At 36.8% G+C, this 17,749-nt stretch overlaps 1 protein-coding gene across 6 annotated transcripts in view; it reads right to left on the bottom strand.

The window, feature by feature from the left end:
- Nucleotides 1-17,749, bottom strand: part of LOC111417394 (RNA-binding protein 6) — a 348,948-nt gene that overhangs the window by 117,461 nt on the left and 213,738 nt on the right. The window lies entirely within an intron of this gene.

The raw sequence follows: 17,749 nt of genomic DNA, 5'->3' as shown, positions 1-17,749 counted from the left end.
GCCAACTTGCAAAATATGAACTGCCCCGAAAGTGGGTCTTCTCGACGACGACGACACGCACGACGAACTCCCTTGGAATAAATAAGTGTCCAAATAAACGACAGATAAGAAGTCGGATCATTTAAGATTATAACAAAGTAATTTGACGATGTTAATTCGATGATATGGTTTGTGTAAAGTTCAATATACTTACTTCCCATAACCTTTTTTTTAAGGGTTTCTGTCATGTTTTCCGGCAGTTTTACACTTTTCTAGAATTTTATGTGCTCGTTTTGAACACAACACGAAAGGAGCTTTCAAGTTATACACCTTCATCGAACTTGTGCCGTTTTTGCGTGGCTTAGCTATCGATCCAACAATCCAACTAGCTAATGACGGCCTCGGATATCAATTGTTCCAAAATTAAGATGGCTTCGTCCTCGTCAGCGCCGCGCCGAAGCAAAATCCGTATAACACAATGCGCTCGAACTTCTTTTGTGTCGATCATTTTTAACCTCTAATGCACATTCCGACGGGTTGGCTCATAACAGCAGATAGGCGGCTTTCAGGGAGCCGTCCTACATCGTTGGCAACTTGTATGGGACGCGAAGCTGCGAAATGCATACACCGGCATTTCCCTAATAACCCGGGCCCTGCTTATTTCGCATAAAATGCGTGAATGGCCTCCGTGTAGCGCTCGGGCGAACAATGGAGACGTGAACAATGCGCGGCCGGCAAATAAAACGTTGAAAATTTGATATCGCGCGGTGATTTATCACTTCGTGCTGGAATACGCCCGCGTGGATCGTCACATTTTTGCATCGTCTGTCCACGTCCACCTATAATTAGCGCAACCGGGGTATAATCAATCGACGCTGAATAATATCCGTTTCCGGATCTTTTTTCCTTGTTTTGTTTTTTTTTAGGTGTAATCTCAAACCATTCTTTTTGTTAACATTCGATCAAGTAAAATGAAATTAACAATTTAATTAACATCGACCGGTAACGGCGAAAAGGATGGACGGAGAGCGTCCTCCGCCTCCACCTATTAGATGCAACGGCGAACGCAGCGGAAATTTATCGCTGCCGGAGTTCGACTCGAATTAAACGCAATATATTTTGCTCAGAATCCGCCCGACCGTTACTTCCGTTCGAACGTGTTCTATACACTTTTTTCCACGTTCCGTTTCGCCCCGCACTTCGCTACACTAAATCTCCGTGCTTCGTCGGGATTAATTACCCGCGCTCCCTTTCTTTATTTCTGTTTGGCGTGACGCCTTCGAGGACACACCTTCGATATCTTCCACTACAAGTCAAAGGTCGAGAACTTCAATTAAAAATAAAAGAAAATCAATATCGAGCACCAAATATCTACTAAACTTTACTTTGAAACTACTAAGCTTTTCTCGGCTTAATGGATTTTCTATACTAGGGACAAAAAATACAACGATATATCCCAATAATGTTGTATTAATTTAAAATTTCTTAAAAAATTGTTCATTTAAATTGTAATCATTGTTAAGAAGCATTTCAATAAGGATTTTTTTATTTGAAGGAATATTTTTTGAAATATTTCGTAGTTCAATACCCGACCCAGCTTTATTACTTGTTATCTCCTACTTGGCTGATTTTGTCGCCTAAACCAAGTTGAATTTGTTAGATGTCATTCGCTATGTTTATTTATGCAATTTAGAATAGCCCCAAACGAAAACGTCTAAAAGAGCTAAATTCCCTCAAATCCCTGATATAGAATAGCCATCGTGGCATGCATTATGTGACATGTAACGCCTATGGAACTTGTCCTGTTGGAACGACATAACAGTTTACTTATCATCGATTTTTAGCACTCTTGTGTTGATGATTATAGCAATAGCAGTTTCGTTTTGGAATGAGTATGGTCCTATAATTTTGCCAGACCAAAATCCACATCATATTACAGCATACAGTTACTTTCTCCGAATGTTTTTGGTATTGGTGTATTCCATGTTTAGTCAATTTTACCAATTCACTGATCCATTCATCAAATTATAAGTTTCTTCGCTAAAGATGATTTTTTTACCGAAATTGAATGAACGCCAGAGCCAAATCAGCAAACACAAAGTATCTATGGTGGTTTATCTTAAGTTACATCTGCATCTTACACAGTCTGTATTAGGTATTTAAAGACAGTCCAAAATAGCGAAATAGTTAAAGTGTTTACTTTTACTGAAAATCTGTGAGTTGGAATAAAAATACTCTTGCCGCGTTTTCTGACTTATTTCTCTATTTTGGAGGTATGTTGGCACAATTCCTTATGAATGGAAAAAAGTAGGAAATAGAAGGCAGGAATTTACCAATAGGTTTGGCGATGTTTACCGCTTTCATCCAGAGATTTGAATAACTCTAATGTGCTTCTAAACATAACAAGTCTACGAACAATTTTCTCGCAATGTATTGCAATGAAGATTTGCTATAATTAATTTTTTGGAAATCTAACGAACCGTATCGTAATTTCCAAAGTAAAAGTTTTTAACAGTTACTTCTTGGTGAAAACATAAATGACAACCTAATGAAATCCAAGTGATAAGTTTATGAAAGACAGATTGTTTGTCTAGAGATCATTGTCTAGAGGGTGAATCAGAAAGAATTGGAAATAGCAGAAATTGAAATGCTAGACACCAAAATAGGACGAAAATGTCTTATCTCCATCGCTGGTTTAGGAAATACAGATTGTTTATGTTACGGTATCTATACACTAAATTTTGGGTCTTATATTTAAAAAGAAAATACTTTCTTCATACTTTTGTACTTTTTATAAAGCAGATCCCAGATTCTTCTGTCAGTTAATCTTAAATCTTAAATCTTTCTCTTCGCCGTCTAGTTTATCTTGACAGTTTCGTTGATGATTATTACGTTACCTATTCAACCGCAGCTTGCAAATTTTGCTGACATTTATTATTATGACGACATTTCTGATGCTGAGTTGCCTCTTCAATATACAGATGAGTTGAGTGCTGGAGCAAATAAACATAGTGATCAGTGTGATCACAAACGTCGTCAGAGTTTGAACTTTAATCAAACGAATAAAGTCAAAATTGTGTTGATGATACTATTATGGTTGCCATCGTTACAAGTGGTCCAAGAATTTCTCTGATCCTTTAAGGAATAGATCCCTAAATATAATTGTTCATCTGCCAGAAATAAAAGATTCAGCACAACGTGCTTCGTTTATAACTCCCTTTGGCGCTTGTTTATCGAAGATATTCTGAATGGAGATTAATACATACGAAATCTCTGCAGGTTTACTTGTTCATTTTTGATCAATTTGATCCACTCAAGGATACCAGCAAGGATTTTGTCTACAGTACCGTTAATTGTGTCCAAAAATAGTGCCTGTATGTCGATACGAAGTAGCACAATGAATGAACAAGATAGAATAATAGAATGTTCACTTGAGGTTCATGCATATGGAAGGATTAAGAAGGCATCACTACAAATTTATCAAACAAATCGTTAGAAAACTTCCCGTTAAATAAATACAATGACTCAACAACGTTGCAAAAACGATATCATACACAATATGACTCTTCAGACTTGAAAATCATAGATAGCATCGACGGAATTCTTCGATCAGAGACTGAAAATGTTATCGACATAGTGAAACTTTCGTACGATGAAGAAGACATCGACGACATCGACAAAATTAAAATTATGGATTTTGGGCCATCTCGGCATTCTCCAGGTCTGGTCGCTCAATAGATACGGAATTTAACAAATCTAGGACTAAAAACGAAGAATATAAAGAAATTTCAAAAGATCCTAAATTTTGCGCAGCGATGTTTTGGGTATAAAAGTCAGGTTGAGTCCTTTAAACTCTTTCGATAAGTCACCTTTAGAGTTTTATTTTCTCGGACACAATGTATTTGTAAACGTCTGAGCCGTAAGAGGACAATTTGTAGTTGGAAAACAAATTAAGAACGATTTTAGCAAACTAATTAAACTTGAAACTTTGTTATAGGTTATAAATTTTATTCATGAACTTGTTTAATATTTATAGCATCCGAAAGGATTTATAGGACCAGTTTGTTATTACTTAAGACCTTTTTCACATAGCAGGATTATGGACAGATTGACTTAATTTATTAGCTGCAAAGAAATTCGTGTTGCGAATTCATCCAATACAATTATTCCTAAATGCTGATTTAACGCAAATCTTTGGATTCACCTGCCGCACTTGAAGAATGCGATCATTCTTGGTGGTAACATCCATACACCTGCGACAATTTTTTTGCTTAAACGAATTATTATCTGTTTAGCTAACTTAAATTGTATTAAAAGACAATTTAGTATTAACAATAAAATTATCTATTCAATTGACTAAAACGATAGTATACACTTTTCTTTTGGATATAGCGATTTTCATCGAGGTTTACTAATGCAGTGGCGTCTTTTGTCGCTCGCGTACAAAGGATGAATGCGTGCCGTATTGACGGATTTTCGTTTGAATATTGGATTCTTTCTCGTAGGGCGGGAGAAAAAGGGAGGATATTAGGCGACGAAGGGGAATATTGAAAAGACTGGCTGTGCGTGTGGATTACACTGATATAAAAGAGCCTCTCGATGGCGATTGCCGCGCTGGGAACTGGGATGTTCTCGTAAGGAATACGGATTCGATCCAATTGAATCTATAAAAAAATATTACCGTCTCGATTCTTTAATTCAATCTTTTGTCAACAATATGACAAAAATGAAGCAAAACGGATGTAATACTTTGTTTTCAAAGTAAAAGGGGCAAAAAGTGCTGATCAATTTCATTGAATTTGGTTGATAATAAACTGTAGAGAGTCGAAATAAAATCCGTAGGGTAAAAGCAAATCGCATAATACGCATTAGTAAATAAAATTACAGTAGCAAATCGAACAATTAGACCCGGAATTAGCATTATTTGACCTAATTCAATTTGGGCCTGAAATTTTGCCGACCGCTAAGTCGGGTTTAGGCGGGCGCGGTGGCGTGCAACAATAATAGTTCTGACCGAGTGGATTATTAATAATATAAATTTACGTAGTAACGGCGAATCCCCAATTTCACGGTCAGTCGCTCACAACCGGATCAATAAAACGATTTAATTGTATTAACCGGCGGGAACGCAGGGGAGGAAGTCGGACGGTGTCGCAACGGAATACGTCGTCCTAGTTTATATAATAAATTTGACGGGTACGTTTTAGTAACACGTACATATTAATATATCGCGGGGCGGAGTTGATACCACGATCTATTACAAGGGTAGATAATCTACGGCGCGGATCCGTCGCGTTTGGGGGCGCCGCCGTCGGGTCAAATCCAGCTGCGAACTCGACCAATTCCGGTGACGTCAATAATTCACCGGGCGTGACGCAGTTTCGCCCCCCCAAATTGTATTACTGTATTAGTATGCCGGTGGGCAATAATGCACGGCGGACGTAATTTAATCGAGCGAAAAAGTCGGAATGTGACGAGTTCCGGATAACTGACGGCCAGAACTCTGACCGTTAACCCATTCCAACGATAGATACAGAATGCCACAGATCATCCCCTAATTAGATTTTATTGTTTACAAACATTAAAACTACCCTGATCTATCGCATAACAGGAACATCACATAAACATACCATACTAGGGAATGTATATCATCGAAATTACACCGAATTTAAATCCTTGATTGATTCATTGACAAATTGAGTCAAACATTCGAATATAGAGTATCTTAGTCAAAAAAAAGCTCCTAATAATAGTTTAACTCTTCCGCCGTGTTATAATAAGTTACAACTTGTCACAAACACGCAGTGTTTATACGGTAGTAGCGGAGAATCTTTATGGTGGTATTGTGGGGGTGACGTCGTCGTGTGAAAGCTCGAAGATCCCGAGTTTACAACGATCCCACCCCAGTTTTCTCGGCCCTCGTTCCATTATACTCTCGGGCGAAACCAAAGATTTGAGACGTGACCTGCATCCGGTACCGGCGTGTACACGGGCCTGTCGCCGCGACCTTGAGATTTTCACTTCCCTCTTCGCGTCGGTGAGTCAGCGCTTCCCCTTTCACATACTTTTGCGTGCCGGAAATGCTAATTTTGCAACCACCGCCCTTTTCCGGATCATCGGTCGTTAACCGACAGAATCGGAATTGATTACAACCAACCCAAGAAGTAATTCTTAAATTTTGCGAAAAAAAGGAATGCGAATTTTTAAATAAGTTAACTTCCGTGTGGATATATTTCAACAATGCCAGCCCGTTTAAAAACTTCTTGGCGAGTTTATGAAATATGAAATACTTTCGCATTTTAATTAAAGCCGTACGGTAAGACGGTCTGGGCGGACAATAAATTTCGTTAAGGTTCTGACACGCGTTCTTAGGCGTCGCCGGTATCGCGATGCAAAGTGGCCCCGTAGTTCGCTAGGTCCGCATAGTTGCCGCGGAAATTCGTATGGGGACGCCAGGTCTTCGCCCCGCCCAGATGGCTCTAATAAAGGAGCATTCATCACGGCCAAAAACTGCACAAAAGGCGCGCCTCCTTCGTCGGTGAAAATAATACAAATACTTCGGGAGACCCCCGGGTTTCATAAAGGAAATACTTCTCGTCGCCATAAGACGGCGCATAAATTTCGGGGTCCGCCGTGGAGACGGGGCTAGCGGGGGGCCCCGCGGGGCGTTACGAACTTGCGACCGAAATTCACGAATAAAACTTTTAAAATTTTATTACGCAAACATCCGCGCTTCGCATTAAATCATTTCACGGCCGCCCGGCGAAGAGAAAAACCGCAACAGATAAAGCACAGTTAAAAATGTATACATACAAGGGAGGAATACTGATAAGTCTTGGTCTCAGAAAAAAAAAGTTTCGTATAAAGTTGACATGATATCGTACAGTAAATAACAAAAAATTGTATGAACAAAACATCTACAATCTAAAAACTACCAAAAATTTAATTCTTAACACGTAACGGTTTATCATTAATTCCTTTAACACAAAATCTTTAGTAAAATATGTATGTGTATGTAACGGATGCATCAATCATTTAATTTAAGGATCAATTAAATGTTCTTAAGCACTTAATTACCAGTTAATTACTACATGAGAATTATATTGGATTATTAATAATTAAATTGAAGAAAAAATTAATTTAAAAACTGGAACGTGTCCTTCCACTTTGTAATCTCAAGGAGTTTTATTCTTTATTCTAGTATTATTTTAATATTATTTATTAGGTACGAAATTCTTACATATTGTCACTTTTATTCATGTGGTTCTGGAGTCAACAAAATCCTAACTTCCCTTTCGAACCATCCCTCTATAAAAGAGAATGTAAATGTTATTTCTATCGATTCCCAATTAATTCATACTTTCCAATATAAATCTTGGTCATTATGTCAAAAATATTTGAATAGGTCTTTGTTCAGAAGGATGTTAACCACATTGAAAAAATCTTTTATTTAAGTAATCTGGTTTTCAAGACATTACTTGTACGGCGATTTGGTGTGGCATCCTACCCATAGAATTTGAGATCTGGTATGGATATGGTAACTCTGTGAGTTACCCCGTACACACACCGTTTGGACATCGTGCAAAGAGACTCTCTGGACAGAAAAGAGCGGATTGGTACTGATAATTCTGCTCTCATTTAAAAAGTATTTGATGAATTCATAGAAAAATTGCAAGCTAACTATTAGATAGGATGTGCAGAATATGCAACTCTTGATGAGATGCTTGAAACTTTCAGAGGGGGATGTACATCAGACAGTACATCGGAAATCAGAACAGCTAATCTATGGTAAGGTGCTGTAGATGTGGTGGATTTATTGAAATCTTATTATTACCCTTTGTGGGCACCTTACATTATTAGAATACATAAAGATAATGTGTTTAGACTGAGCTGTAAATGGCTTTTAATTGTTTTGTTCTCAATGCTTAATATAGACTCAATAAAAAGTCAAGCTATATACTTCTCCTATGCAGGCCAAAATATTAAGAGAAAGGAGTACCTAAAAATCTTATCTTAGAATTAATGAGATCTCATAGATCTAGACTTAGATGGTTTGAGTTGAGTGTATTTTTGAAGTAGGTTACTTTTGTTTGGCTTTGCTGCTTTTGGAGGAGCTTTGTTGTGGCTTTATATGTTTGAACTTATAGCCTGCAATAATATAGTAATAGAGCAATAAATATGAAAATATAATAAATATTGTGTAATGTCATGTTATAGGGTTGTTTAGATTTGATTTAAGTGAGGAGAACTTGAGTTTTATTGGGTTTTTAGACAGTTAGGATTAATTTGGATAAAGATAGATTGTTTTATTCGTTTTTTATGTATAGATGCATTAGTTTTCACTTGATTAAGTTGGGTTGCGATTTCTTTTGGTGTAGTTTATGGTGTAGACTCGAGTGGTGTTTAAGTGACGATGAGATCACTTTGGTGTGGTTTGGATGTAAGTAAGGTTCTTTATGAGAAATAGCTCACTATTTAGATCACTTATACAACCTTGGGGTTGATCGAAACCCACGTACTAGTGAATGATGTGATTCTAGTACATTTTAATGAAAAATCTTCATTCAGGTACGAACAATATGGGTTACTTCAAACGGTTAAGTCGTAAACCTAACATTGTAAGGAGGTTTTAAGATAAAGTAAGATAGTGCTGTGCTATAAACGGGAAGAACATAAATCTACAAAAAAATACTCCTTTACTCCATATTTAATATCTTTTGAGACGCTAACTTATCCCGCAATTTGACTCCAATCCATTTAGTATTCATATCAAAGAATTTGCCATAAAGCTAATAGTGAAATCACTAAAAGCTATTTGAAATCGTATAAGATTAGAATTCCTTCTGTTGAACATAAGGAGAGCTTACGACGACGTATATCAGTTCACGTCAGCACAGTGAGGTTGTTTTAATGGCCGGCCATTTCAATTAAACAACGTTTTTCCCTTTACGACGTTTTCGAGCCGCTGGTGCCGGCATTTATTCACGTATAAAACCGGCGTCGGCCGCAAATTGCGGCGGTCATATAAAAGCAGAGCGAAGAGTAGGAGGTAGTCGGCAATTGCGTATGTTGCACGGCAAAATTCAATTAAGGAAATTCCGATTCTGCCACGAATCGAAAAGCCGCGCTCTACAAACTCGACCAGGTACCCTCTCCTCTTCTCTCGTATTCGCGGAAAGGGCGAATTAAAACTAGATTAACGTGTAACTTTAAAAAGTTGTTTGTATGCCCGCGAATCGAATAAACAAAAATAAAAAAAGGTAATAAAGCAAGCAAGCGGTCGAGATGTAGGGTTTGTTGTTATAGGTGCGAGTGAAACGCTATAAGGAATTTGTAAGTCAAATTTCGCTTCGACGACTACGACAAGCTTTTTCACCTTTGTGTAACTCGTACGGAGCGAAAACGCGGCAATTTAGCGAAATTAAACTCAGGTTCGGTTTAATTTGGAAGCTGGCCTTTCAGGCGGATACTTGCAGCGCAATAACTACCGCTAAGCGACAGATATTATGCAACTTCCGCGAAGAATTTCCGCGGGATTATTACTTTCGAAAACTATTGTCGGAAAGCGAACACAATTCGGGCGAATTTAACGGTACAAATAGAGGAAATTGCATTCAAACTTATCCGGCCTTGTTGAGAGGGTGCGACGCGACGCCCGCAGCCCTCGCATAGAATTATACTAAGTAGCGAGTTAATTTATTGCCATCTACATTGTTGATTTATTCAACAAAATAGAAATCTGAACGTATTGTGTTATGTGTTGAAATTACATCGCTTATTAATAAAACAAACTTGTTATTAATCAACAATACAGACAAAACGTTATAAAATAATTTACATTTTGATCCATTGAAACGAGAAATAAACGATTTATGGTGCCCATTGTTTTATCAATTCACTAAATGCGACATTGCCATAACGAATAGATTCATTTTTAGATTAAACTTTAATTAACGAATTGTTTCAAATAACATAATTTTAAATAACGTTATTTCTGCATTTACAATTTGTATTTAAGGCAGCTCAAAATTGTTTTTAAACCCCTTTCGGTTAACTGTTATTCGAAAAACCCAACTGGGTAAGCAACGAACGCCTGTGATCCTTTTATCTCCTTATTTTCGCCCGACTCCGGCTTTGACATGCAAATCAATTACGCGTGAAAAATCCACCTACGTAGAAAAACACCATGCGATTTATGGCCGGTCGTGCTTTACCTCTATTTTCGCCATGCCATTCTCTTCTTCTAGTTCTAGAGAGAGGGTCCGCATTACACAACACAAATAAACTTCTAGTCGAAAAAAAATAAATCAAGATAAAAAGATACGATATCAAATAAGATATAAAAAGTGTTAACAATAATTGGAACTTTATTTTGTAAGTGCAGGAAAACTTCGATATAACAGATTAATACGGAGAAGGGAAAGTCCGTTATATAAAAAATCTCACGTGTCTGAAGATTCCAAAACCCAAAACTTTCTGGTTGTAGATCGAGTATTAGCTTTAGTTATAGTTCAATGAAAAATTTACAACAATCTAACGCTGAATAACAATCAAAATAACACTAGTATTAGAACTAGAAAGTTTCGGGTTTAACCGAATGTTTCTTAAGACGGCTAAACTTAAGGGTATAGTGTTAGTTCTACTTTTGGTTCAATAAAAACATACAATAATCTAATAACAATAATAATAATAATAATTTTTATTTCACGGTTTTAAAAATTACATTAAAAATTTCGGAAGGTAAAGAAAAGAATAGTATATCTTCTGTAGAAAATAAAAACAATATCAATCTCCGCCCTAAAAACCATGTGCACTGAGGGAAATATATTCTTGACCGAAGATTATTACTCTTGGCACAAGCTTATCATATTCTTGTATATCCACAAGAAGATCATTTTGTTAAGTGAAGAAAAACCACATATTGGTAAAGCAAGTATACAAATATTCTTGATTTTCAAGAAAACGAATTCTTCGTGAAAGTAAATCTTAGTATCTTAGTTTTGCGTCAACAATCCCATTTTCGTATCGAGAATAAATTTCTTATGTCAAGAATAACGAATCTTTCTTTTTAGAAAAACTTGTTCATGTAACAACAATCTTGTATAATTCTTCATTTGAGTATTATAAATTATTGACGCAAGAATGAATTTTTTGATACAAAGAATTGATATTCCTGGATGCTAAGAATATGAGACATTTCATTCGATAATATTTCTATTCTTAAAACAAAAAAATATTTTTGTTTTAAGAGTATCTTATACTTGTTTCTAAGAAATACATTCAAGAATAAATTTTTCTTGAAAGTCAAGACTAATTTCCCTCAGTGTGGTTGTGCTAGGACAGGATACGATTAACAAATTGATTCAAAAATTTGGCTCTATGAGGTAACATTATATTCAAGTAATAACAAGTACAAGAAGAATGCACCAATAGCATAATTAACAAATCAACAAAGATCGGTACAAAGCAAAGGGTATTAAAACAACTGGTCAATAAGTGAGCTATCACACCGCAGCAAGAATGATTTGATCCTTCCCTTCAGAAATGTGATTGAGTTCAAATGCAATACATATATTTTGCATATTTCAGGTAAGAGTCTGTTCAAAATTTTGTACAATAAAACCGAGTAGCATTGTCCACATATTTTTTCTTAGCAAACTTATGTTGAACTATGAGTGACTCTTTTTTTATATCGGGTATTGCAGTGATGGTCCACATTCCTTAGCAGATGTCTATTTTTGCATGTATAAGTTATAACCTCAAATATAAATAACTTTTGGACATCCAAAACTCCAAACATAGGTGTGCTGATGGGTACAAGTTCTCCTTTCCTAATATCTTCTTTATAATTCTACACTGTAGTATCAAATGGTTTTAAATGAGTATCGTATAGACCACCTCATGTCAAAATTCCATAACGCAACGTCGACTCTACCAAACAATGATACAATGTCTTTAAGTGATAAGCATTGAGTATCGAGCTTAGATATTTGAATTTACACAGTAAAGTTCTCAATGTTCTTTATATACTTTCAACGTGTTTGTTCCACCTCGAGTGACTATCAATTATCACTCCGAGATAACGAAAACTATGTGTGGATTTGATGCATAGGATATTTGTTGTCAAGTTAACAGACAAAATCGTAGACTGGCAGCTGATTACCATAGGTCGAGAATGACATGAAAAATGTTTTGTCATTTTTTTATTGTATCTTTCCAAATATTTTGTTAAATTGATTTATCTTCTGTATACTTTCTTATTTTTACAAAATACATGTTTTTCTCTTTTTTTTAAATTTATGTTTTGTTGTAGAAAGGCTTTGGGCCTATTAGATCCAACCCGTGTGTTCGTGTAACCTTTTCCATCTAACCATAAATGATAAAAACGTTATAGTTAAATGATTTCAATTATGTATAAAGTATTCCTGGGGCATCCCCAGCCTTGTAGTTACATTTTGACAATACTCATACAGGAGAGGAGCAACAGAAACTAGACAAACTTGCTACTATACATGAGTGAATATGTGACCTTAGATGAAATGCTATTAGCATTTCGCGGAAGGTGTAGACCATTCCAAATAAACCAAATAAATATGGGATAAAAGTGTTTTCTACAGTGGATGCAAGAGCCTTTTACACATCGCATTTGGAGATTTATGATGGACTGCAACTTGCTTTTTCCTTTCAAGTGGACAATTCTGCAGCCGCGGTCATTATGAGAATAACCAACCATATTTCGGGAACAGGACGGATTGTTACCATGGATCGCTGGTTCACTAGTGTCGAAGCCGTAAGTCGATTGCTGCATGAATATCGCCTAACATTAGTTGGCACAATCCAATCTAATTGAAAATCATTGCCAAATGAAATTAGTGTCAAGAATAGGGCTGTAAGGTCTTCAGTTTTAGCGGTCCATGCTGATATAACATCGTATGTACCCAAAAAATCTAAGAATGTTTTAGTTGTATCATATATTATATCAGAAATTATAGCATTCTATAATAATACAAAGAGTGGTGTTGATGTAGTTGATAGAATGATTACATCTTTCAACGTTGCTCGAAACACAAGGCGGTGGCCATTGGTGGTTTTCTTCGACATATTGAATGTAGCAGCAATCAACGCATTCATAATAAATAAAAGTAATAATCCTGGACTAGCTAAACCTAGACTGGAATACTAACAGGACCGGCGGCTAAATTATTAGGACTCCCAACTTTACAACAATCTCAAACGGTTTTGACTGGTCGACAAAGGTGCAAAGACCGAAAATCGAAATATTTTTGCACGTTTTGTGGTACTCGCATCTGTGGCAATTGTTTGATAACTATTTCTACTTTCAGCAGTACAAAATGAGACGGACCAACAGTAGAATATATATATATATATATAGAAATTTAGTATTTTATTTTAGGCTCTGAGAAACCCAGCATGTCGAACGGTGTGATTTTTAAACCACCAGTCATCTGCAGGGTTAATAGTATGAATTAAAAATATTTTGTCCGTTATATCAAGGTTTAACTGTATTTATAAATAAAAGTAAAAGAGTTAATGAAGTAAATATTGAATGGGACATGTAGGCGTATAGCCAAAAACCTATTTTACCTTCGGAACAATTGAATATTTATCGTGTGGGTAGCACAATCGTTTCCGTTTGGCAGCTATCCAACGGTCAGACACCGCCGAATTACCATCGTATTACGCGAGCCAACAGCTTGCGTCTTAATCTATATAACACACAGCGGAGGCCGCAGGCCCGGTTAATAACTTGAGGGTTCCGCACCGGGTCCTTCCACTAAATTCGGTCCTTAATTTAGTCCGTATTACGACGTCGGTGGCGGCGCGTTTCTATTTACTGCGCGCCGCGAACCGACCGTCCGTGAGATATTTCTTTAATTTCGCCGGAAACGTTTCCGTTATTAAGATTTCCCGCTCGTAATTTAGGATGTTCCCTAGCAGGAAACCCGAAAATTTACTTAGACGCAAGGGGAATTCTTCGGCGACGGCAGTTTCTTCTTTTTCAACTGCTCCAGTTACTTTATACGCACCCGCTTATTAACATTCTAATGTCTCGGTTGTAATTTAGTGTCGTTTTTAAATTTTCATAAAATAACCACCTCTTCCGTCGGTGCTACACTGACGATTTTAGTTTTTCGAATAAAAATAAAATCGGAGTCGCATTGGAAGTGGATCTCGTAAGTCGATATAGAGCGATCATTTCAACGATCCTTTCAAGAGTGGATGCTCACTCGAAATGCCCTGAAAGTCCTTCTCCGTCGCGGAAAGACGCCCGCTTTCTCGACATCGGATCCTTGCAGAATCGAAACTCCACCGCCGGAACTAATATTCGAAATTCCACGGCTGGATTTTCAAGATCGCCAACGCGAAATATCAACGGTCCTTCGAAACGCGCGGTCCCGATTGATACGACTCGCTCGATATTCGGTTGGTTTTGGCGTCGGCGTCGCGACGTCTGGCTCTAGTTGAATGCGAATACGAGATTCGACGCACTCGATCACGCGTATTTGCACAAAAACTCACTAATTAAAGCCAAATTATAACTTTAAAAAAGCTTTTGAAGAGGCTAATTAAACGATACAATTTAGAACATTTTATTAAATGAAATCAAATGTTGAGAGAATACTAACAAATTGGTTGGGAATTTAAGGAATCGCGTGCGACCCACAACGGCCGATAATACTTCTCCCTATCGCCACGTTATTTATGTCTTATACATTCGGGCGTTTCGTGAGCCCATCATCTCCGTTTCGATGCTTATCGCAAGTTTGATAAATACCTATTGAATCCGCTTCGTTTTTCATTTTGATTTCAACATCATTTTGAACATGAACTAATAAAAACACATTTTCTCATAATAAAGAGTTTTTTAGAAATTGCAGTAAAGCATTAAAACTTTTACAACCAAGTTTATCTACATAATTTGCCTGTTCTCTCGTGGTACAAAGCTCCATTCAATATTCACGTTGTTCCACGAGCCGTACATAACCGCATTACCTCCTTACATTGACATGTAGGTATATATGTAGGTACATTCCACATAGACCAGACATCAGATATGCGTAGCGCGAAACCTGCAACATGCCTAGAAGGCTACGGCATAATTTACGTAATATCAATTATCCGTGGGCGGACCAACATCCTACCAATCGTGCATGCTCGTAATGAGGGCAGAGGGCGAAGGTCGAGACTTAGTACCGTCTTGTAAACCCTCCAAGGGTTGCTTTTGAACTAACGAGCATGAAATCTAAATGGCAATTTGATTTGAAGGTAACGAACAATTAATAATCATAACCATTGAACTAATCTCTCACTTAAGACTGTAACAGTATTAAGAATTAATATTAAGATAAAGATTTCAGATAAATAAATTTACTCCTTAACATTTTCTTCAACTACATTATCCCATGTTTCCCCACTGTGACTGTACATAATGTAGACAAAAAGGTCACGAGGGAGCGACGTCTATCTCTACGTCCTCTACGTCCTGAATCCCTCGTGTCAGTAGGAAGACGACGTCGTCGTCCTCGAATAGGATCGACATGTCAACGAGAGCGTAAGGAACATCTCCGCCCTCGTCGACCGTATTTAGATTAAACGCGAACAAGTAACGGGTGGAGTTGGCCGCTTTTCGACGAAAAACGCAAGTCCCCTCATCCGGAAATTGATCGCCCTTTAACGACCACCCTCACCCTTAACGGTAATGGTGGACCGGAATCGCCACGTAATACCTTTGTATATCAAAATTCGTGTCGACGGTTGTTTTGTTTAGCTTTATTTACATACATATTGAACGCTTTGTGTATCGTTGAAAGTGCCACAGACGAGTACTCCGATTTGTACGACTCCCAATCCCTCTCCATGTATATTTTACAAATCTTCATGATAAATGTGACTTGAGATAAAACTCAAATATTTATTTGAGTAACATAGAAGTCATTGAATCATCACCATAAAGATATTAAATTTTAGATGTGTTGTGTAGAATTAGTCTTGATTATATAGCATTAGTCTTGGTTGTAGAGTTTTATGTGTGTATCACCCTAGCGAAACCAAATTGAACATCAACTTTGAACTTGAATTCTAAACTAACTTCATCCAGTCGAAAACTAATTACATTTGCTAGAGCCCTGTGTACGTTAAGAACGCTATCTTATCGCGTTCGTTGTTCCGCTATTGGAGGTTGTGGCGAGGAATTTGCGCGATGGAACTTGCTTAGGGCAGAAATTAACGGGTCGGTGTTCGGTGTTTTAAGGAAAAGTCGTACGATAAATCGGTTATAAACTGGCCGAATCGATAAGTCGGTCGAGAATCCGCGGAGTTAAGCTTAGAAATTAGGATTAGGGGGCCGACCGGGTTCGCTTTTAACGAAATTGAATTCTGGTATATCTTCCACTCCAATTATAAATTATTTTCAATTCGCCAATTATCCGACCGGCGCGGAAGAATGGCCGGCAAATTGAAAATTAATACTTAAAATCGCGTGCCGGTTCGTTCTCCTTCTTTCTTCTCTGTTAGACGCGCGCTCGGACGGACGTGTATTAAATTGAATTAAAATCCAACTTTTCTCAATCTGCAGTGGGTGGTGCCATTACCGGAATTAAAGACTAACGAAACTTGGGCAGAAAGACGACGACGGCGACCAAGATACGTTTTGAAGACCCTTATAAGTACACATATCTTTTAGAAAGGTTGACGAAAATATCTACAAATTGACCTCTTTGCTACGGACGCTATAGAAACCCGTATATACCCATAATATATACAACACGGCATTCCATTCATACACAAATTCCGCAATGACCCGTTTTATTCAAATGTACGCGTCCTCTTTGATATGTTGGAATGTTTTGGTTATTAATTCAAATGCTGAACTATGCTAGGACGTGAATAGAAGCAGTTTCAGTTTTATTGAACAAAAGCGTATTCAATATTAATCATAACTGGAAATTATTATGGTTGATATCCTTAATTGTATCTATTAAAGTCACTTAATTTTGCGATTGGTATAAAACAATTCATATAACTGATTTGTATTATTACTAAAAATTTGGTACAATTTTCAACAATGTACTTATAAAAGGTGAAAATTACATGATATATTATTATAATTAGAATACAAATAAAGGGGATAATTTGCTTTTTTAAGAGATGAGGAGCTCGTTCACTAAAGTACTGCGATAAAAGAGAGCTATGTTGTCCAGATTGTATAGTAACTAAGCCATATGTACCGGTAAAAAAGATTGTATCACTGGAAACTTTCTCAGGAAACCCTATAATTAATTAGTTAATTGAATCGATTTCTTTTTTCATAGAACAGTATAAAATGGCAACTTTTTTTCCATCGGATTGAAAGAAAAAGAATCGTTTTATGTATACCATTCACATCTGACATCTTGTGTTAAGAGGAAATGTTTATTTTATTTCCTTACAAAAATAATTATTTTGAAGTGAATAATAAAGCTTTAATAAAAATTTGTAACCTTAAACATGTATTTGTTATGTACTCCTACTATTTTCAATAAGCACACTGTTTACAAATTTATAAAGAAGCTTAAGGATACACTCAATTTGTTAAGATTTCAGACGACTCTTGTTGGTTCAAATACTTCTATTATTGTATATCTAATATAGCATATTAGACGCAATGCTGCCTTTATACTATATATGTATTTCAAAAGTTATTAGGCTTTATGCTCTAAAGCAGCGATTCTTTGTTACATTTATAAAATAAGTATCTCTCTGAAATACA

Source organism: Onthophagus taurus, chromosome 1 (assembly GCF_036711975.1).
Source record: "Onthophagus taurus isolate NC chromosome 1, IU_Otau_3.0, whole genome shotgun sequence".
Taxonomy (NCBI): Eukaryota; Metazoa; Arthropoda; class Insecta; order Coleoptera; family Scarabaeidae; genus Onthophagus; species Onthophagus taurus.
The sequence above is the reverse complement of the archived record's forward strand: the minus strand, read 5'-3'. Positions and strand labels throughout refer to the sequence as shown.